This window comes from Microcaecilia unicolor, chromosome 1 (assembly GCF_901765095.1).
Source record: "Microcaecilia unicolor chromosome 1, aMicUni1.1, whole genome shotgun sequence".
Classification (NCBI taxonomy): Eukaryota; Metazoa; Chordata; class Amphibia; order Gymnophiona; family Siphonopidae; genus Microcaecilia; species Microcaecilia unicolor.
The window spans coordinates 587009333-587031580 of record NC_044031.1 but is presented as its reverse complement, the minus strand read 5'-3'; positions in this window follow the sequence as shown (position 1 = coordinate 587031580).

Sequence of the window (22248 nt, the reverse complement as noted above, 5' to 3'; positions counted from 1 at the left end):
AGGTATTCTGGTGTAAAACGGGAACTCAACTAACGTACGTTCTCCCTCAACGCCATCTTGGATCCTCCAGTTTGGGACACTCTTTGTCTGGTTTCTCCTCAGAGGCCTGGCTGATATGGGTAACCCTTCAGCATAGTCCTCTGAGTCACTGAAACACGGAAGCCCCTCCACCCCTACAAGGTGGTGTCCCTTCAGAGGGGCCTCCTATTTGTTTTAAAAGAATTTCCATGTAACTTCCTTGAGTGTCCCCTAGTCTGTGTACTTTTGGAAGTAGTAAAAAATGGATTCGCTTCTACACCACTCAGGATTTTGTAGAAAAGGTTTTAGTTCCACTCTAGCAGCTAGTAAAGCTACCACCAGTGCCACACTATTAACCTATGCAACCAATTCCATAAAACCAACAGAATATTTTCTATGAAGAAATACTGTAGGAATTTTTTAAAGACAGAATTACAAGTTCTATTGTGGTTCTTCCAGGAAAACAAAGAGCAGCATTCAGAGAGAGGTTTTCTTAAGTGTATACCACAGACTAAAATGTTTAAATGGTAGATTGCACAATACTGCCTTCTTCATCCAGAGCCAAGCCTATGCCATGACAAATCATAAGGTAAGAATCCATTTGAAAAAGCATATGTATATGTGTGGAATTATAAGAAGAAATTAAATGCAATTTGAGAAGCCGAACACCAGCTAGTAAGGCCCACCTTTTTTTTTTAAGTTTGCTTTATGTTAAAATCCATTGCCTGAATTCACAAGAGCCCATGTCACTCTGGCTAAGGGCGCTCAGCCCAGAAATTCCTCCAGTGTGCAGCAAAAATGGTATTTAAGATTCTCAGAGCCTGACTTCTTCAGATCCTAAATTCAGGTTTCTGCAAGATGAAAGGGCCTCCAGTTAATTTTAGACACTGCTCTCCTATTTTGGTTGCAGAGCTAGAAGTAGAGGAAAGTTAAAATGTTTACATTGGAAGCAGAAGAACTGGGCAGGGAGCCCATTTAGCTGTGTTGATTCGTCTGCCATGGATGAAAGGATTTCTTCAGCAGGACTTGCTTTGCTTCTCCTAGAGCAGGGCTGTCAGTGAGGGCTGTAAACAGATCAGATGTTCCAAAAGAGCATTTTCATCAGCATCTGCTACTTGGAATTCACTACCTATTCAAGTTAGAATTTTAACAACTTACTTAGAATTTTGGAAAGCTCTGAAGTCTCTATTTAAAAAAATATATATATTTGGAGTTGTGGCGATGACTGTTACTATATTTTAATATGATGTTTCATCCTAGGAGTTACCTGACTTTCTTGACTTTGGAATCCGCATAGAACCTCACAGTCTGAGAACAGAAGTGGGCAATTTATGACCCGAGGGCCAAAACCAACCCCAGGATTCCTGCCTTCCAGCCCACAATGGCAGAATATTTTGGTTCCATGGTGCCACAGTTTGCACACTGCCTTTAAAGAGCTCTTTCTTTCCAGAGGGTTCCCAGACTCACGTGGCAGTGGCAGCCCTAGGCATTAGTGCAAGTAAAGGTGAAAGTCCCAGGCATTAGTCCTGGGGGGGGGGGGGGGAGGAGTTCCAATCCCTGCTAGCAAGTGATGCAAGACTAGTATGACTGGGACAGAAGAGATGGTATCAATAGGAAGAGATGGAGGGAGAGAGATGGGAGTGAGAATAAGGAAGTGGAGGGTGGGAATGGGGAGATGAAAAATGCTGGGGACAGAACAGAGAGAAGAAGAGAGAATTTGTTTTGTTTTTTCTCTTTATTTTTATATTTTCTTAATGTTTATTTTTTCTTCTTTTTTTATTACACATCTAGCAGTTCTACTAGAAGAACTTTTGGTCCTGGGGTAAACAGATATCTTTAATGTGGCTCACCATTAACAAAAAAAAAAGTGAGGTGGATGGAAAAAATGTGTTTTAATTTTTTTTTGGGTGGGAAGGGGTTGGTGACCACTGGGGGAGTAAAAAGAAGTCATCCCTGATTCCCTTCAGTGGTCATCTGGTCAGTTCGGGCACCTTTTCGAGTCGTGAAAAAAAGGGACCAAGTCGGCCAAATGCTCATCAGGGACGCCCTTCTTTTTTCCATTATTGGTCAAGGATGCCCATCTCTTAACCAGGCCCCCGTCCCGCCTTCGGTACACTGCCGACATGCCCCATTGAACTTTGGTCATCCCCACGACGGAAAGCAGTTGAGGATGCCAAAAATCGGCTTTCGATTATGCCAATTTGGGCGACCCTGAGAGAAGGACGCCCATCTCCCAATTTGTGTCGGAAGATTGCTGCCCTTCTCCTTCGAAAATAAGCTGGATAGTATCATAGTAGATGATGGCAGAGAAAGACCTACACGATCCATCCAGTCTGCCCAACAAGATAAACTCATATGTGCTTCTTTATGTGTATATCTGACCTTGATTTGTATCTGTCATTTTCAGGGCACAGACTGTAGAAGTCTGCCCAGCACTAGCCCTGCATCCCAACCACCAGCCCCGCCTCCCACCATCGGCTCTGCCACCCAATCTCCGCTAAGCTTCTGAGGATCCCTTCCTTCTGAACAGGATTCCATTACCATTTTCATCTCCACCACCTCCCGCGGGAGAGCATTCCAAGTATCCACCACTCTCTCCGTGAAAAAATACTTCCTGACATTTTTCTTGAGTCTGCCCCCCTTCAATCTCATTTCATGTCCTTTAGTTCTACCACCTTCCCATCTCCGGAAAAGGTTCTTTTGCGGATTAATACCTTTCAAATATTTGAACGTCTGTATCATATCACCCCTGTTTCTCCTTTCCTCCAGGGTATACATGTTCAGGTCAGCAAGTCTCTCCTCATACGTCTTGTAACGCAAATCCCATACCATTCTTGTAGCTTTTCTTTGCACCGCTTCAATTCTTTTTACATCCTTAGCAAGATATGGCCTCCAAAACTGAACACAATACTCCAGGTGGGGCCTCACCAACGACTTATACAGGGGCATCAACACCTCCTTTCTTCTGCTAGTCACACCTCTCTCTATACAGCCTAGCAACCTTCTAGCTGTGGTCACCGCCTTGTCACACTGTTTTGTCACCTTCAGATCCTCAGATACTATCACCCCAAGATCCCTCTCCACGTCTGTACATATCAGACACTCACTGCCTAACACATACGTCTCCCGTGGATTTCTACTCCCTAAGTGCATCACTTTGCATTTCTTCGCATTGAATTTTAATTGCCAAACCTTAGACCATTCTTCTAGCTTCTGCAGATCCTTTTTCATGTTTTCCACTCACTCTCGGGTGTCCACTCTGTTACAAATTTTAGTATCATCCGCAAAAAGGCAAACTTTACTTTCTAACCCTTCGGCAATGTCACTCACAAATATATTGAACAGAATCGGCCCCAGCACCGATCCCTGAGGCACTCCACTACTCACCTTTCCCTCATCCGAGCGAATTCCATTTACTACCACCCTCTGGCGTCTGTCCGTCAACCAGTTCCTAATCCAGTTCACCACTTCAGGTCCTATCTTCACCCCTTTTTCTCTTGCTTTTATTTACTCTCGTTACATAAAGGTTTGTGTCCATATTTATAGCTTCTTTCAGCCTGGACTACTGTCCTTCCGCTTCTCGTACGTCCTCCCAGCCCATCAGGTCCTTCCTCAGGTATTCCCCCATTTTACTAAAGTCAGCATGCTTGAAATCCAGGACTTTGAGTTTTGAGTGGCCGCACTCCACTTCAGCTATCATATCAAACCAGACTGTTTGATGGTCACTACTGCCCAGGTGGGCACCCACTCGGACATTTGACACACTATCCCCATTTGTGAGCACCAGATCCAATGTCACTCCCTCCCTCATGAGTTCCGTCACCATTTGCTGAGCAAAGCACTTTGAAAAGCATCCACTATCTCTCTACTTCTTTCAGATTCCGCAGATGGAACCTTCCAATCTACATCCGGAAGACTGAAATCTCCCAGCAATAGCACCTCTCTCTTCTTTCCCAACTTTTGAATATCCGCGATCAGATCTTTATCTAGTTCCTCCAATTGTGTCGGAGGTCTGTAGACAACACCCACGTGGACAAAGGTTCTATCATCTCTTTTTAAGGTGATCCATATCACTTCTTCCTTTCCCCAGTTCCCTGTCATTTCAGTTGCTGCGATATCATTTCTCACATACAGAGCTACTCCTCCACCTTTAGGACCATCTCTATCCTGGGCTCGATAGACCTTTGGTCTGTCCCAGTGTGGCAATACTTATGTACTTATGTTCTTATGTAATGTGTTACAAGTAACAGTACTGTCAATTGTACTTAAGTACTGTAATGAAGTACAAGTATTTTGATACTACTGATTTCTGCAAACTGTACCCTACGCATCTCCCATAGTTCACTTCTATATCTTCCACTTCCCTCCTCATTGCGCCTTCAAATCTCCCATGAAACTGCTTTCAGCTTCTTAGGTCCTAAACTATGGAACTCCTTTTCACCTCACCTCAGAAGCATCATATTTCAAACTTAAATCCCTTCTCAAGACTCACCTCTTCCAAGCTACATTCAGTTCAAACAATTAAGCTTTCACCAGTTCATTTTACTTTTTCATCCTCTCCCAATCTATCTAGCATTCCCTTCTTTTACACTTTTACTTCATTTCTTTGTATACAATGTTGAAGCCATTCTATGGCCATTTTGGGGGAGATTCCATATATGGTGCCTAAAAAATCAGCATGGAAATCAGTGCTGACTAAGTGTATTCTATAAGCGGTGCCTAGATTTAGGCATGGTATATAGAATACGCTTTGTTGATATCTCAGTGTCTAAAACTATGTGCCTCCATCTACACCAATGAAAACATGGTGTAAATCCTGGTGCGTAGATTTAGGTGCACTGGGCTATATTCTGTATAAATATGTGCGTAAATTTCAGAACACCCACAAAATGCCCATTTCCCTACCCATAACCATGCCCCTTTTTGCCTGCGTGCATTAGAAGACAGGCACACTGCACTTAGCGAGTTGTCCACATAAATACTCATTATTGCCAATTAGTGCTCATTATTGCTTGTTAGGAGCTATTATCAACGCCAATTAGCTTGTTAAGCCAATTAAGTTACATGTGTTGTTATAGAATACATTTGGATTTCAGCATGGATCTGTAGGCGCACTATATAGAATCTAGGGGTTTGCGGTATATCAAGAATGTGTAAATAATTTTAAAAAATAAATTCTGGCCTCAATCTTTAGCTGCAGCTGCTAATGGATAAGTAAAATACTTAGCCGCTGTTGTTAAAATGAAACTGGATATTCAATGCTGAGGCAAATTTCTGCACTGGCTCTGAAGATCCAGGTGAGCAGCATTAACAGTATGTTATAGAGTTATGTCGTACCCACGTAGATAACTGGACAAAGATAGGACTGCTATTTAAATGGTCCTACTTGTCCAGTTAGCTATGTAGATATTGTAACTGAATATTGCTGGTGCCCACATAACTCCCTCCTTCACACAGATTCCACACATGAGGCTCAGAGGGAATATTCAGCTACACTGCCTAGTTAAGTGTCATTGAATATCTCCTCCTGACCTGCTAATATAGGGCTGTCAGGTTGTTTTTTGTTGTTTTTGTTGTTGTTTTTTAAATTTTGGGCCTACAGTATTTACTAGTCCTCATAATTCTGTGGCATAGACAATTTACCACTGTGACTGTGCAAAGTAGTGCATAGCTCTTTGCATGACTCTTTCCAAGAAATTTACTTCTGATGCCAAGACACAGGTCAATCGAGGCTCTAGTGCATCATTCCAATAAAGTCATGTAACATGAATAATGTAATACAGATGCAATTAAATAAGTTCCATTCAACATTTTCTCAGAATCTAATCAGCTTCACAATTTAGTGCTGTGTCATGCAAGGGAATGTGCAATAAAATTTGAATGCAAGAGTTCATACAAAAAAAACCCCGATTGTTAGAGTTTAGTTTAATAGCATATTTAGACCGGTCTAACTGACAGGCAGAGCAGAGAGGTGTACAATATTAAAATGGACAACCAAAGTGGTTTTACATGCATTATAAGCAGGTACTTTCTCTGTCCGTAGTGGGCTCACAATCTAAGTTTATGTACCTGAGGACATGGACGGTTAAGTGACTTGTTCAGGATCGCAAAAAGCAACACTGGGAATAGGACCCAGTTCAGTGGTGATTCTTGGTCGACTGCCACCTGGGGCAGATCTCCACTGCGCACCCCCCCCCAACCGGGTGCAGTGGCATCCGTCACCCTCTGGGTGCAGCACGACCCCCCCCCCCAGTTCATCAATGCCCCCTCCCGGGTGCATTCTTGCCTGCCGGGAGCAGCCGCACGGCTATCGGTTCTGCTGGTTCCCTGCTCCCTCTGCCCCGGAACAGGAAATAACCTGTTCCGGGGCAGAGGGAGCAGGGAACCAGCGAAGCTGACAGTCGCGCGGCTGCTCTCTGCACCCCTCCAGCAGCATGCACCCGGGGCGAACTACCGCCACCGCCCCGCCCTCGATACACTACTGACCAGTTCACTAACCATTAGGCTACTCTTCCACTCCATACAGTACAGGAGGTGAAGTTCTTTTGTACAAAAAACAGAATCTGTGATTGATTGATCATATCTGATGATCTTAAGGTGGTCAAATAGGTAGACAAGGCAAAAGCAAAAGCCAGAAGAATGTTTGGGTGCCTAGGGAAGGAATAGTAAGCATGAAAAATGAGGTGACAGCACCTATTAATGTCTGGTGAGTCCTCATCTGGAGTACTGTTTGCAGTTCTGGAGAATGCACACCTTCAAGAGGATATAAATCAGATGGAGTTGGTCCAGAAGGTGGCTGCTAAAATGGGCTACAGACTCCATTCTTGCTGTCACTCACCACAGGGAACCACTTTATCTCTGCAGCTTCTCTGCCAACCCCTTCCTTGGACAGGTCTCCCAACCTCACTCTCCAGCCCACTGGCAGGGACCTCCCTCTCACCCAGGGCCTCTGGAACAATCTATCACTATTGTCTTAGTAATACCCATATCATGGGGTTTTACATAGTATTCTATAACTTACATGTGCAACTGCAAGGCATGCCCCTGACCCACCCATGGGTAGTCCCCTTTGTAGTTGTGTGCTATAGAAATTAAGCGCAAGGGTCTGATATTCAGTCCTTAAGTGACCATTATAGAATCCGCCTAGAAAATTGTGTGTTAATTCTAATTAAAGCCAATTAGTGCCGCTAATTGGTTAAGTAACAATTATTGGCGCTGATTGGCGTGGTAATCAATTAAGTTGTACACACAATTTGGCCATGCGACCAAATTAGCACACACAAATTAAAGCACCATATATAGAATTTAGGGGCAAGTAAAAACAAAATGAGTCTGGCATTTACCATATATTTTTATTATCCATTACTAGTATCAATGCATACATTTCACTGTGATTTCCTACATGCTGCACAAGTTTTGCTAAATATTATAAGACAAAATATCTAAATCCTTTACTACTACTACTTATAATTTCTATAGCGCTACTAGATGAACGCAGCGCTGTACACTTGAACATGAAGAGACAGTCCCTGCTTGACAGAGCTTACAATCTATGACATGTAGTGATAAATAGCCTATGCCCTATGGCGTAACTGCTGGATCCCTGTCAGAACTAATAGACTGATTACAGGAGCTTGCTTTCTCAGAAGCAGAGTTCTAAAAGTCAATCCCTCTCATGTAACATGTTATAAATAACGTATTTTGCAATTGCTTTGGCTTATGGACAAGAATTCTAGTTCATCTAAGTACAAGAACTGCTGTATTGACTTGTTCTTCAAACAGGACGCAGAGCATCAGAGAGTACAGATGGCCCTAGTGGTTAGACTAATGAAATGAGAACCAAGAGACATTGGTTTAAATCCTGTTCCAAGTACTGATATTTATTATAACCTTGGGCATGCCACTTTGGTTTCAAAGTACTAACTGGTGTTGTGACCAGAAAGATAATGCACTGCATCAGAATAGAGTATCACAAGAAGTTACATATAAGGAGAAAACACAGGGCCTAGGAGAAGCACAGAAATTAGTCCAGAGGTGAGAATAGTTGTCACTGTTTGGAAAGCAATACTGAGGAATGTCAGTGCCTTAAAGGGTAGCACTGTGAGCAGTTGATATCCTTCACTGGATGCTAAGGCTGATTTTTTTGTCTGTCATGTCTGAATAAGAACAGCTTCAGAAAGTAGGCCAGTTGTATTATTTCCTCGTCCATTCAATAACATTCTATGGCTTTTTCCTCTAGGAAGCCGTCCAACCCTTTTTTGAAGTCCGCTAAGTTAACCGCCTTAACCACCTTTTCCGGCAGCAAATTCCAGAGTTTAACTATGCGTTGAGTGATGAAAAATTTCCTCCGATTCATTTTAAATTTACCACATTGCAGTTTCATCGCATGCCCCCTTGTCCTAGTATTTTTGGAAAGCGTACACAGACGCTCCACATCGACCCGTTCCACTCATTATCTTATAGACCTCTATCATATCTCCCCTCAGCCGCCTTTTATCCAAGCTGAAGAGCCCCAGCCTCTTCAGCCTACCCTGATAGGGAAGTCGTCCCATCCCCTGTATCATCTTTGTCGCCCTTCTCTGCACAGTAGGTTTTCTCTGTTCCTGTAGGGCTCACCATACAATATGAAGGAGTTTAGGTGGGATTTGTACATGGGTTCCTTTATGTGAAGTCCACTGCACTGACCACTAGGTTGCCCCTCTGCACTGCTGGGATCTCTGCATGGCCAGTTTACTAGGAATGCAGCCAGACTGATGTCCCTATGGCTTGATTTTCTACATTTTCCCCTGAGACTTTTTTTTTTAATGGTACTAACAGATGGACATATTCAGCCTGAAAACATCTAGCTCAAAGCCATAACTGAACAAGAAATTTAGACATTTTTTCTGGTTTGATTGTGGCTGTGTGCTTGACGTTGGATTGAGACGTTTTCAACAAATCGACTTAATTCAGATTTAGACATCATATCAAAAATGTCCCTTTATTTTTCTTTTTTTTTCTAATTCATAAATGTGCCAATCTGGCTGCTGAGAGGGGGGGCAGGAAGGCCAAAATTCCCCAGGCCCCCGCCCAACAAGGGGGGGGCCCAGCACCGGGGTGTGTCTCTCTTCTGCTCTTGTCGGGACCCGGGTGATTGCTTTAATGCGATAACCCGATCCTGGCACACAGGACTAGGAGAGAGACAAACCCCAGTCAGGGCCTCCCTTGGAGGCCAGGGAGGAGCAGACACACTGACGCAGGAAGGTAGGGGGCAGGGCGACCTGAGTAAGTGAATGAACAAATGAGGGGTGTGGCGGCGCACTAAATGGCAGATGACGTTTAATGTGAGCAAGTGCAAAGTGATGCATGTGGGAAAGAGGAACACAAATTATAGCTATGTCATGCAAGGTTCCATGTCAGGAGTCATGGACCAAGAAAGGGATCTAGGTGTCGTCGTTGATGATACGTTGAAACCTTCTGCTCAGTGTGCTGCTGCGGCTAAGATAGCAAATAGAATGTTAGGTATTATTAGGAAAGGAATGGAAAACAAAAATAAGGATGTTATAATGCCTTTGTATCGCTCCATGGTGCGACCAAACCTTGAACATTGTGTTCAATTCTGGTCGCCGCATCTCAAAAAAGATATAGTGGAATTAGAAAAGGTGCAGAGAAGGGCGACGAAAATGATAGAGGGGATGGGACAACTTCCCTATGAGGAAAGGCTAAAGCGGCTAGGGCTCTTCAGCTTGGAGAAAAGGCGGCTGAGGGGAGATATGATTGAGGTCTATAAAATAATAAGTGGAGTTGAATGGGTAGATGTGAAGCGTCTGTTTACGCTTTCCAAAAATACTAGGACTAGGGGGCATGCGATGAAGCTGCAATGTAGTAAATTTAAAACGAATCGGAGAAACTTTTTGTTCACTCAACGTGTAATTAAACTCTGGAATTCGTTGCCAGAGAATGTGGTAAAGGCGGTTAGCTTAGCGGAGTTTAAAAACATTTGGACGGCTTCCTAAAGGAAAAGTCCATAGACCATTATTAAATGGACTTGGGAAAAATCCACTATTTCTGGGATAAGCAGTATAAAATGTTTTGTACATTTTTGGGATCTTGCCGGGTATTTGTGACCTGGATTGGCCAGTGTTGGAAACAGGATGCTGGGCTCGATGGACCTTTGGTCTTTCCCAGTATGGCAATACTTATGTACTTATGTACTGAGTCCCCGTTAGAGGCCGAGGAGGAGCAGACTCACTGATGCAGGAAAGTAGGGGAAGTGGTGGTGGCTGCCTGAGCAAGCGAGCGACCAAGGGACAGTGGTGGCAGCTGTGTTCTGAGTGGGGGGAGGGGGCGGCAGCTGCATCCTGAGTGGGAGAGGGAGCGGTGGCTGCAGCGGCCCTGCCCCAGGACCAGCTCTGTCTCTCAGCAGCCCTGGTGCCAATCACGGATGTGCACAGTAATATCTCAGAAAGTAGTGTCCAAAGGTTTGATATGATCAGTGTGAAACCAGTGCCCCTGCAAACATTTAGTACTTGATAAAACAAGATTTCAAAGAAACAACTCGCTTGGCTGGTACCAGAACATGATACTCACAACATGTAACATATTCAGACATTCTCAGACCAGATAATCAGTCTCAACTGCTTGCTTTATTATTACTCACAGCAACAACAGAAAGTGATGTATTCTACCAGGTACATGTTCCACTTCCTAGAAAAATCATAGAGACTAACATGTTTTGATGGGTACTTCGATCTGCAGCAGCTCTACAGCTTACCGTGGCTCAAGCATTAGGAAGTGCATTGCTTATGAGGGTCTTGAGCTCCTGGTTAGAGTATTCTTTTGTAGGGTGTCCATGTTAGGTGGTACCTTTTCGGTGGTAACCCCTACTCTGGTAGCACAATCCAGATCTTTCACCACAACTGGAGACTCGTGACTCAGTCAAATATGTTTGGACATTCTTATCTGCTCTGATTCGTCCTCTGTTTTGACTAAGAACAAGTGATGTGGGACTTGTTTGATAACCTCTACCTTCTTTCTGTCATTTTTGTCATCCATTTTAGAACTGATCTTTCCTTGGCCCTCCTATTGTGCCAACTTTTAAACAAACATGACTTGTAACTTCTTACCAACTGAGTTGAGACCGTCGTATTGTTATTTAGCTTTTAGAAAATCTTTGAAGACCTTTCTTTTCCGGAAAGCCTTCTATAATATTTTATAATTGCAATATTATAGTTTTTTAATATTTTGCCTATAGACATGTTGATACTGGAAGACTTTTTATGGTATTTTATAATTTTAGATGTATTGTCTGTTGATATTTTGCTGATATGGTACTGATGTATTTAGATTGTTCTGTTTTTTATTTATCTTATTGTGCATGTTTTAATTTTGTAATCTGCTTAGAATTTTAAGATAGAACGGACTATAAATAAAGGACCTGATATTAAAAATGATTTAGCCAGCTGCTGACCAGTGACATTGCTTGATCGGGGCTAGATGCTAATATTCAGTGGCACTTAACCGTCCAGGGGTGGAGTCAGCACTTGGCCTCTTAAGCGCTGATATTCAGCACTTAAGCAGCCAGGGTTAATGCATAAATGGGAATGTTTGTCCTATTTTCATGCGGTAAACCATGGCTGCTTAAGTGATGAATATAGACTTAAGTGGCTATATTTTAGCCAGCTTAAAAATAACTGGATATTCAAAGCCAAAGCCTACACATACTTTGAATATATGGGGCTAACGCCTTTGGAGGTGAACAAAAGACTCACTGCTGATGGATGAATATTGACCCCAAAATAAATAAATACAATAATATAATGGTACACTGCTTCTAGGTGATGAAGAATCGACTATGATAATGGAATCTCCAGCTCAGCATTCATAATGGGCAGAAGAGTCTGGGTCTTTTGTCCAACATAATTTGAGCTGGAGATTCTCCTAATGCCTGGAATGGGGTATTCTTCCAATCCAGCAGACACAGGAATGGATTGCTGATATTGCCTGTGGTCACCTAACCACCAATATTCAGCACCACCTAACCAGCCAGGTAGGTCAGGGATGGTACAGAGGGTGGACATGGGAAGGAGTAGGCAGTCATGTGGGTGCTGGTAATATTCAGTGCTGGCATCCATAAAGCTAATCAGGAAAATTTATAAATTCGTCCAGTTAGCTATGCACTGAATATTGCCCCCCCCCCCCTCCATGCACACACATGCAAAAAGGTTTTTACCACCTCTGCAAGGTTAGACCCCTCTGTCCCACAAGGCTGAACCCCCCTCCCACACTGATGAGTCAAGACCCCCCTCCCAATTCTCCTGCCACTCTGGATAGGCCCCCTCTGGTTAGGTCCATTGGGGCAAACTCACTCCTGCCCCTAGAGGCTGACTCTCAAAAATGATTGCCATGATCTCTTGCGGTAGCCTCGCTAGAGATGTGGAGGGGGAGGGGTCTTGTCAGGGAAGGGGGTTCAGCCTTGCAGGATGGGTGGGCAAGGGATTCTAGCCTGGCAGGGGGGGATTGGAAACACAGGGTGCTTTTTTCTTTTATGCAAGTCCCAGCTGATATTCAGCTAGGCCCCACATAACTGTCTTATGTGGGCCCTAACTGAATATTGGTCGGGACCTGCATAAACTCCAGTGGCCAGCATCACTGCAATTAGCCCTGGATATTCAGTGCCAGTGCCCAGACGTAGTCCAGCACTGAATAACTGGGGCTAATTTAGGGCCCCTTTCACCAAGCTGCAGCAAAAAGTGGCCGGCATTGATGTCGGCATGTATTTTACATGCGTGCTGAGGCCCCCTTTTACTGCAACTGGTAAAAGGGAAGTCTCACCTTCCTACAGAATGGCTGGGTGGCAAGTAAAGCACTTGCCGCATGGCCATTTCGGGGGGGGGGGGAGCCCTTACCGCCACCCAGATAAATTTTTGTAGCGCTGGAAATGACGGCATGCTAGGGGATGGGAAGTACCATTGGTTTGCTGCCGTGGCCCAACGGTACTTCCTGTATAGCGAGCAGTAAGCTTGCATTGGGCTTACCACCGTTTAGTAAAAGGGGCTCTTAGCTAGCAACGGTCAGTACCACCAACTGAATATGAGCCAGAGAGATTTTTAGAAGTTTAATTAGGGGACTTTCTTCCCCAGGTTATCCTTTGAATTTGAGCTTAATTTCTGAATTTAGCCTCCAGCTAAATAATTGAAAACATCTGGAGTAAAGAGCTAAGATATCAAGCAGCCATTTCTTTTGGTGGTTCAATAACACCCTCCAAATAGGCACTTTTGAAATACCTAAATCTAGGCATCTCCTTATGAAATTAACTTAAAAAAAATTTCATAAGGAGTCCCCAATGTATCTACCAAACATGAACCTCCTTTTACCACAATAACACCTGTATTTGTTCATACCGCAACTGGCGAACGCCGTTGTGGTACCATGTAAGCCACATTGAGCCTGCAAATAGGTGGGAAAATGTGGGATACAAATGAAACAAATAAATAAATAAACTTCTTTGCCCATCTAAAACATATTTCTCATACAAAAAGTACTTTAGAAAATTATCCCCAAAAAAGGAAAGTATCAAAGTGATTTCCACAGGTATAAAGGGGGAGATTCCATATGTGGCTTAATGCCTAAAACTATGTGCATCCATTTACACCAAAGAAAACGTGGTGTAAATCCCGGCGTGTAGATTTATGTGCACTGGGCCATATTCTATAACTACGCGCATAAATTTCAGAATGCCCATGAACTACCCATTTCCCCACCTATAACCACACCCCTTTTTACCAGTGCGTGTTAGTTCAGTGTACATCGTTACAGAATACGCTTAGCAAATTGTGCTCATAAATTCTAATTAGTGCTCATTATTACTTGTTAAGTGCTATTATCAGCACTCATTAGCTTGTTAAGTTACATTCATTGTTACAGAATATGCTTGGATTTCGGCGCCGATCACTAGGCGCACTGTATAGAATCTTGGGGGAAAGCGTTGTGACGACCAATTTATCAAGTGGATGACCTGATTTGATATAAGAGACTCCTGATGCAGGTCTAGTCGGCCAAAACACAGCTGTGTCGAGTCACGATCATCTTTTAATAAACTCTTTTATTAACTGAAACATTGTCCATTCATTCCTGAGTCATCTTCGCTGTGTTGCTGCATACAGCGTATTCTGCGGAGATTTGTTTCTTCTATGTACACATCAGAAAGCATTTACCTGCATAAAGCAACTGTTTAAATATTTCCTTCTCTCTATGCAGGGAAAAGTGTGCAAGTAGTTCTATAATGCATGCACTTTCACCAGCATTTGAGCCATGGTGCTCCCAGGGGTGAGGACTGAAGTAATTCATGTATTTTGCAATTTCTAAAATATGAGGATTATGTGGTCAGAAAAACTGACTGTAGGAAAGGGGAGTGAGAGTGCCTGCAAGTTCATTTTCTTTAAGTAGTTTTCAAACTGGCACTGCCGAGATATCTTTGCTTTGAAAATTGGTACATTATTTGTGGGTAAAAAGCACCAGCAGACTTTGCACCTGTGCAGGTTGTGTGAAACTGTTCCTTTGAAGTGGGATATATTTACTATCACGTTTCCCTAGGCATAGAATGGTAGAAAACTAGAGATGTGCACAGACACCAGATGATTAGTTTGGTTTGGGATTTTTCTGAATTAAATTTTCAGTTAATTTTAGAAATTCATTTTAATAAAAGCATTTTTTCATGTGCATTTTAACCAGTCAATATTATTATTATTTATTATTATTATTTATTGCATTTGTACCCCACATTTTCCCAAGTATTTGCAGGCTCAATGTGGCTTACAGAGTGTTGTTATGACAAAGTCATGACAGGATAATGGATACAATCAATGGTAAGCTGAAGATGGATGAGTAATTGGAAAATATAGTGTTAGGATAGTTTAGGAGGTGAATTTGTGTCTTTAAGGGTTCTTTTTGTAGGGTCTATTGAAGAGATGTGTCTTCAGAGATTTGCGAAAGTTACTTAAATTATCTATGGTTTTTAGGGCTGGGGGTAACCCGTTCCATATCTGTGTACTCAGCTGGTGGCAGTGAGAGGGCTTTAAAAAAAAAAAAATTGTGACCACTGTGGACTGAATTAGGCCCCGATATTCAATGCTGGGCAATGTCCAGCCACCAGAATTGAATATATGGAGCTGGTCAATTTATACAGGTCCCAGCCAATATTCAGCTGGGCAGTTACGTAAAGGTATTTGGTCTGTTCAAACCCACCCTCCAATTCTGAATACCCCCCCGCCAAAGATCATTGCCTTCCCCCTCCTTGATCACTGGAAGAGCATTGATTCCACCTCTTCAAATGCTTTATCATGATTTGATCCTCTCCAGCCTCCCTCCTCGCTGACCCTACTCTCCTCTTGGACCCCTTCCAACTATGAAAGTGCCCTCAACAGGAAACTACCCTGGCCCAGACCCTCCCACTGCACCCCTTTTAAGCAATGTGCATTATATTTTCCCCCAATTTAAATGGCCCCGGGAACTCCTCCTCTAAACGCAACTAAAAGTACACACATTGTGGAGGAGAACTCGCATTGTACTTTGGCCAAGTTGGGCAGAATGATTTTCAGTCAATCTGCGCACACATATCGCTATTTACACGCAGAAATGTCTTTGGAAATCATCCTATTAAACTGCTATCTCAACTAAAATGACACATCCTTTTGGTTCAGATATTAATATCGCCTCATTTAGATTACTGCAATGTTCTTTTTTCTGGATATTAGTTCCATATATTCCCCCAAATTATTCAAAATACTTCAATAAGATTAATTTTTAAATTGACTCGATACAGTAGTGTTTCATTGTATATTGCCAAATTACACTGGCTTCCTATTAACGAGAGAATTGTTTAAAACTGCTTATTTTTTCTGATATTACATTGGTTTACCTCTGAATTATTGATTAAGATGGTTTTGGCTTCTTTATTTAGATTCTCATCCCATTTGCACAATCGTTTGACGCTAGGCCCGCCTCTCTTTAAAAATGTTCACTTTTCCAGACTTGCTTATTCCATTTATTCTTCCAAGGTGTTGTCTTTGTGAACTTCTTTTCCAGTTGTATTAGTACAGAGACAGAGGAGTAGCGTGATCAACAGGACACTTCCAAATGAAGCCAAGGAGACAAGAGTTGGAAAAATAATACTTTAATTGTAGATATCTACAATTAGAGTATTATTTTTCCATTATTATTTTCCAACTGTTGTCTCCTTGGCTTCATTTGGAAGTGTCCTGTTGATCACGCTACTCCTCTGTCTCTGTACTTCTACTTGTTTCTCCACTTTTGTGGTTGTTCTCCAGTTTGTATTAGAACAAAGAGGAATTGCTCTCTGTTTAGGAAGAAGATTAAGGAATGTATGTATCCTAGTAATACATTTGATTATTTAGGTTTATTTTTTTCCTGTACTTCTAGTATGTGTTTTTGTTTTATTGTACGTTTTTTATATGTTTTTTTTTTTTTTTGCCTATTGTACTCCGCATTGAACTTTGGAAAGAGGATATAGCGATTAATAAGAATTATTTTGATTTGATTTGCGGTTTAAAATAACAAATTAAAAAAGAAACCTTCATGGAAGATGAAACTAGATTACTCAGTATGAAGAAAAGCTTCAGTTTTACTAAGTGTAAGGTGCAGAGCCTTAAACAGATTGTCCTGAGAAGTTCTGTGGATAATTTCCTGATATGTCCAGAACACAAATCACAAAAAGGTTCAGCAAAGACAGAAAGCTCATTATTTCCTTTATGAACAGACATGTCTTCAGTTCTTTGATAGCGCTGCCTCCTGCCTCATGCCCATTAATTCTTTGTCTGCAACAACATACAGGCCATCACCATTTCCTCACAGTTTACTGGATTCAGAGAAATCCTCTTTCATCCTATTATTAACTCCCATATTCACCCTTTTCCCATCCCAGGTCTTAAGCTGGAATCTGTAGTGCCCTAGTGCAAGGGTTCCTGTGACCTTCTTGTCCCCTGAAGGAATATTCCTCCAAACCTTATTGTTGAAGCCCATCTCCCCCTGTGGGCTAAATCAGACCCTAACTGGCCAGAGAACAGAGAGAGGCTGCTGGATGCCTGATTGTGCTCCAGTTCATTAGCAAGACAAAAGCTTCAATGGACTTTTTCATCCCTTGGAGTTCTCCTATAAAGAGTATTTCTTTAAAAACTGGCAGCTTAAATCAGTTCAGGAATTAATTTAGTTAAATGGGAGATAAGGGAAGATGAGTTTAATGGCCACAGACCTCCAGTTAAGCCCCTTGAGTGGGTATTTGGTACAACAAGCACAGGGAAGCTGAACTATATTATACAGAAATAGGTTTCCTTTATAAAAACTGGCCTTTAATTATACATATGCTTTGCATTTCTATTACTTCTTCATTGGCACCACTACGTTAAGTCCAAAATATCTGGCCCCATTATTATTTTCAACAAGAATCTATACCTTATTTATAGGCTGCCTATTAAAGAATAATAATGATCAGATATGATACATGCTGAGAGCAATTCCTATGGATAAGTAACTGTATACTCATAGGAAAAGTTTGGCTGAAAATCACTCCTTAAGAAAGTGCTTGCATATTTAAACAAAGGATGCTATCAAACCAAGCATTTTGGTAGATCTAGGGTGGAATTAAAAATAATTAGGTTTAGGTAGAGTTAGACCAAGCTAGGCTAGGAAATATCTGGTTTGGTTGTTTTGACTAGGCCAAAGTGAACTTATATAAGATATATTTTTCTTTTCTGAACTTCAAGTCAGTAAACACAGGATCCTGAACCAGATGGAGAACCACAGTATGAGATGTTTATCACAACAACTCATAAATCTGGCACAGCTTCCTGAATTGCAGGTAATCAAGTCATAGGATCTAGCAACAGGAAAGCGGCTGTAATGCTTTTGATAAAAAGCAACACAGTTTTCTCTGTCTTCTATGCCAAAGGGTGTGTCAGTTGAACTAAGAAAATGCTCTACCTATCTGTGATAAGCAGGCACAGCAAACACACAGTGTCATAAGAAAGTCTATCGAGCAAAAACATATAACAAATGGCTTTTCTGGAAACACTGCCAATTGAAGTTAGAACTGTTTTTTTGCAGTTGAAGCCCAGTCAACTTCCGAGAACGGGTACCTTTCCGCAACAACAGAGGAGAACAGGCAACTGAGGAGACCCTACCAGATGGATCCAGGATATTTGGTTAAGGGATACCCAAAACACATAAGAGTGAGATGCAAACTAACACTGGGATAGATAGGGTATAAGATATCAAAAACTAAGAATATCAGCGTAACCGTACTGGGTCAGACCAATGGTCCATCTAGCCCAGTATCCAGTTTTCTAAACAGTGGCCAAACCAGGTCACAAGTACCTGGTAGAAGCCCAAATTGTGGCAACACTCCATACTACAAATCCCAGGGCAAGCAGTTGCTTCCCATGTCTGTCTCAATAGCAGACTGTGGACTTTTCCTCCAGGAATTTGTCCAAACCTTTTTTAAACCCAGATGCACCAACCGCTGTTACCACATCCTCCAGCAAAGAGTTCCAGAACTTAACTATTCATTGAGTGAAAAAATATTTCCTCCTAAGCATGGATTATAATGACTTTTGTATTGCAGTAATACCGAATTTCTTTATCTGAGTCATACATTAACTAACAATGTGAAACTTGTTTAAAAATAAAGAGAAACCCATGGTATTTAGTAGGCAGCGGGCAACGCTTTGACTGCCCACCGCAGGCATTCAATCCAGATATTCAATTGCAAGCCATTTCCAGCAACCAGGATTGAATATCCAATTCTTACAATCTCAGCTAGTGCATGACTGGTTAACCACAAAATTTAATATATGGCACCTTAATTTGTGCACAGTAATTCGGCCACACAGCCAAATTATGTATGTATGTATTTATGTATGTATGTATTAAGATTTATTTACCACCTTTTTGAAGGGATTCACTCAAGGCTGTTTGCAGTAAGAATAGATCAAACATGAGCAATAGGCAATTACAGTAGTAAAAATATTCAAATAACAATACAAAGTATGGGCACAGTATACTACTTACAATGTCAACACAATTTGTAATAGAACATTTTAATTGATAGTGAAGGGTATAAGCAAAGATGGAACATATAGATAGGTAAGAGAGTAAGAAGAGTTAGAAAGTAAGGTGACTAAAGAAAGTTGAACATAAGTACATAAGTAATGCCACACTGGGAAAAGACCAAGGGTCCATCGAGCCCAGCATCCTGTCCACGACAGTGGCCAATCCAGACCAAGGACACCTGGCAAGCTTCCCAAACGTACAAACATTCTATACATGTTATTCCTGGAATTGTGGATTTTTTCCAAGTCCATTTAGTAGTGGTTTATGGACTTGTCCTTTAGGAAACAGTCTAACCCCTTTTTAAACTCTGCTAAGCTAACCACCTTCACCACGTTCTCCGGCAACGAATTCCAGAGTTTAATTATGCGTTGGGTGAAGAAAATATTTCTCCAATTTGTTTTAAGTTTACTACACTGTAGTTTCATCGCATGCCCCCTAGTCTTAGAATTTTTGGAAAGCGTGAACAAACACTTCACATCCACCTGTTCCACTCCACTCAATATTTTATATACCTCTATCGTGTCTCCCCTCAGCCGTCTCTTCTCCAAGCTGAAAAGCCCTAGCCTCCTTAGTCTTTCTTCATAGGGAAGTCGTCCCATCCCCGCTATCATTTTCCTCGCCCTTCGTTGCACCTTTTCCAATTCTGCTATATCTTTCTTGAGATGCAGCGACCAGAATTGAACACAATACTCAAGGTGCGGTCGCACCATGGAGCAATAGAACGGCATTATGACATCCTCACACCTGTTTTCCATACCTTTCCTAATAATACCCAACATTCCATTCGCTTTCCTAGCCGCAGCAGCACACTGAGCAGAAGGTTTCAATGTATTATCGATGACGACATGCGTTAAAAATGCTAACATGCCCAGAGCGCTCCTTAGTAAACATAGGCATTAGACAACATCTCACCTACATTTTTATTATAAAGAACAAAGGGGCCCTTTTACTAAAACACACTAAAATATGGGCTTAGCACATTTTAATGCTGGACTTTCCCATATGCTGGGCCCATATTTAAAGCAACAATATTTTAAGCATTTTCCTTTTTTTGCTGTTGTAGGTTGTACACTAATTTTTCCATGAACATGTAGGCTGGATAATACTTCCTTGCCCATTCCCCGTCCATGGTACACCCCGTCATTTAAAAAATAGCAAAAAAAAAAAAAATCAGTAATTAGTGTGCAGTGATAGGTAAATTACTGCAAAATGTGCACAGAAGCTGGAGACCTCTTTGCGAAGACCGCGAAGGCAACACTAGGGCCTTCCTTAAACACCACGGGACAGGAAATCACTCCCCCCCCCCCATGGAGTTTCCCAGCATTGCTGCTGCAAAGCATAAACAGTGAATCTTGAGTGCGTGCACCCTAGGGGGATCCAACGCCCACAAACACCATGCCGCCGGATACCGGAGATGGCTGCACCACCTACTGGACCCAACCTCCTGCCAGTATGTTGGGAGGGCATGGGGCATGGCCCAGGGCCATGACACGTTCTCAGATGTTGTCCCTGTAGTAGACAGATTTTCAGCTTTATCTTCCATATCTTACTGTACACCACCTTGAGTGAATTCCTTCAAAAAGACAGTAAATAAAGCCAAATAAATAAATAAAATAAATCTCTGTTCATCGGTCTGCACATCTACCTCCTCCACACAGTGAAGACAATAATGGACACAATTTTGTACCATACAGTGTATATGAATACCTTGTGGTTTCTCACTGACATAAATATAAGGAAATCTCCAATGCATAGTAAAATAGTAACATAGTAGATGATGGCAGATAAAGACCTGTACAGTTCATTCAGTTTGTCCAACAAAATAAACTCATAGCATAAGGTATGATGCAATATTACATATGTGTACTTGATTTTGATTTGTTCTTGTCATTCTCAGGGCACAGACCGTAGACATCTACTTGGCACTGGCCTTGTTCTCCAACTTCTGAAGTTGTCGTCAAAGCCCCACTTCAGCCCAGCCAAATCTGTCCAACCACGATCAGGGCACATACTACAGACGTCTGCCCAGAACTGGCCTTTTTCTCAAGCTACTGAAGCTGAATCTGTCCAGCCATGATCAGAGCACAGACTGTAGAAGTTTGCCCAGCCCTGGCTTTGCTTCCCAAATACTGGTGTTGTCATCCAATCACTTCTAAGCTTGTTTGGTGGCATTCCTTCCTGACATTATTCCTCAATTCATGTTCTCTAGTTCTACTACCTGCCTATCTCTGGCAAAGGTTTGTTTGTAGATTAATACCTTTCAAATATTTAAATGTCTGTCACATATTACCCCTGCCTCTCCTTTCCTCATGTCAATTCCCATACGTCTTGTGACACAAATCTCATACCACATTTTGTCAATTTGCTTTGAACTGCTTCAAGCCTTTTATGTCCTTAGCATAGTGACTTATTTAGAAGCAGAAGCGCCTGCGTTGACATCTTTCTGAGGCGACAGTGAAAGGAGGAACGGTTGACATTGCAGTTTAAGTTCTCCTGAGGATGTCTAGCAAGGCAAAACATGAACACCATGTAGAGAACAAGGTTGAGAGATTAAGAACAATGTTGAGAGACTACATCTGAAGAAGATAGCAAATAGGAATATTAAAACACCATGGGATTGTCGGGACACATGTTGCACATTTTGAGGGATCCTTCTTTGAACGTGCACTGATACATTGGAAGACACAGCCTGGGAGCACCATCTCTGCAGATAAGTGAAGTTATAGAGTTTATTACCATCACAGAATGTTGTATTTTATTAACAACATTTGGCAGGCAGGGAGGACTCCGTGCAATGATGGTTGGAGGAGTGCATTATGGAGGAGTTGGATCCTGTATTGAGTGTTGAATAGTGCACTTGGTCTGAGCACTAATAAAATAGTTTAAAAATTATTTTTGGTATTTTATATAATATTTATATATTTATATTTTTGGTAATATATAAATATTTTATATTTTTGGTAATTTATATAATATTTTGGTTTCCATCAGAGTTATATTGAATAATATTGGGGAAACTGGACTTATTACCCCAGATATATAGTTGTGATTACATTTTAATTGCCAGACTGTCTAATTTTTGGAGATCTCTTCTCATGACTTTTACTCCCTCAGGGGTATCTATTC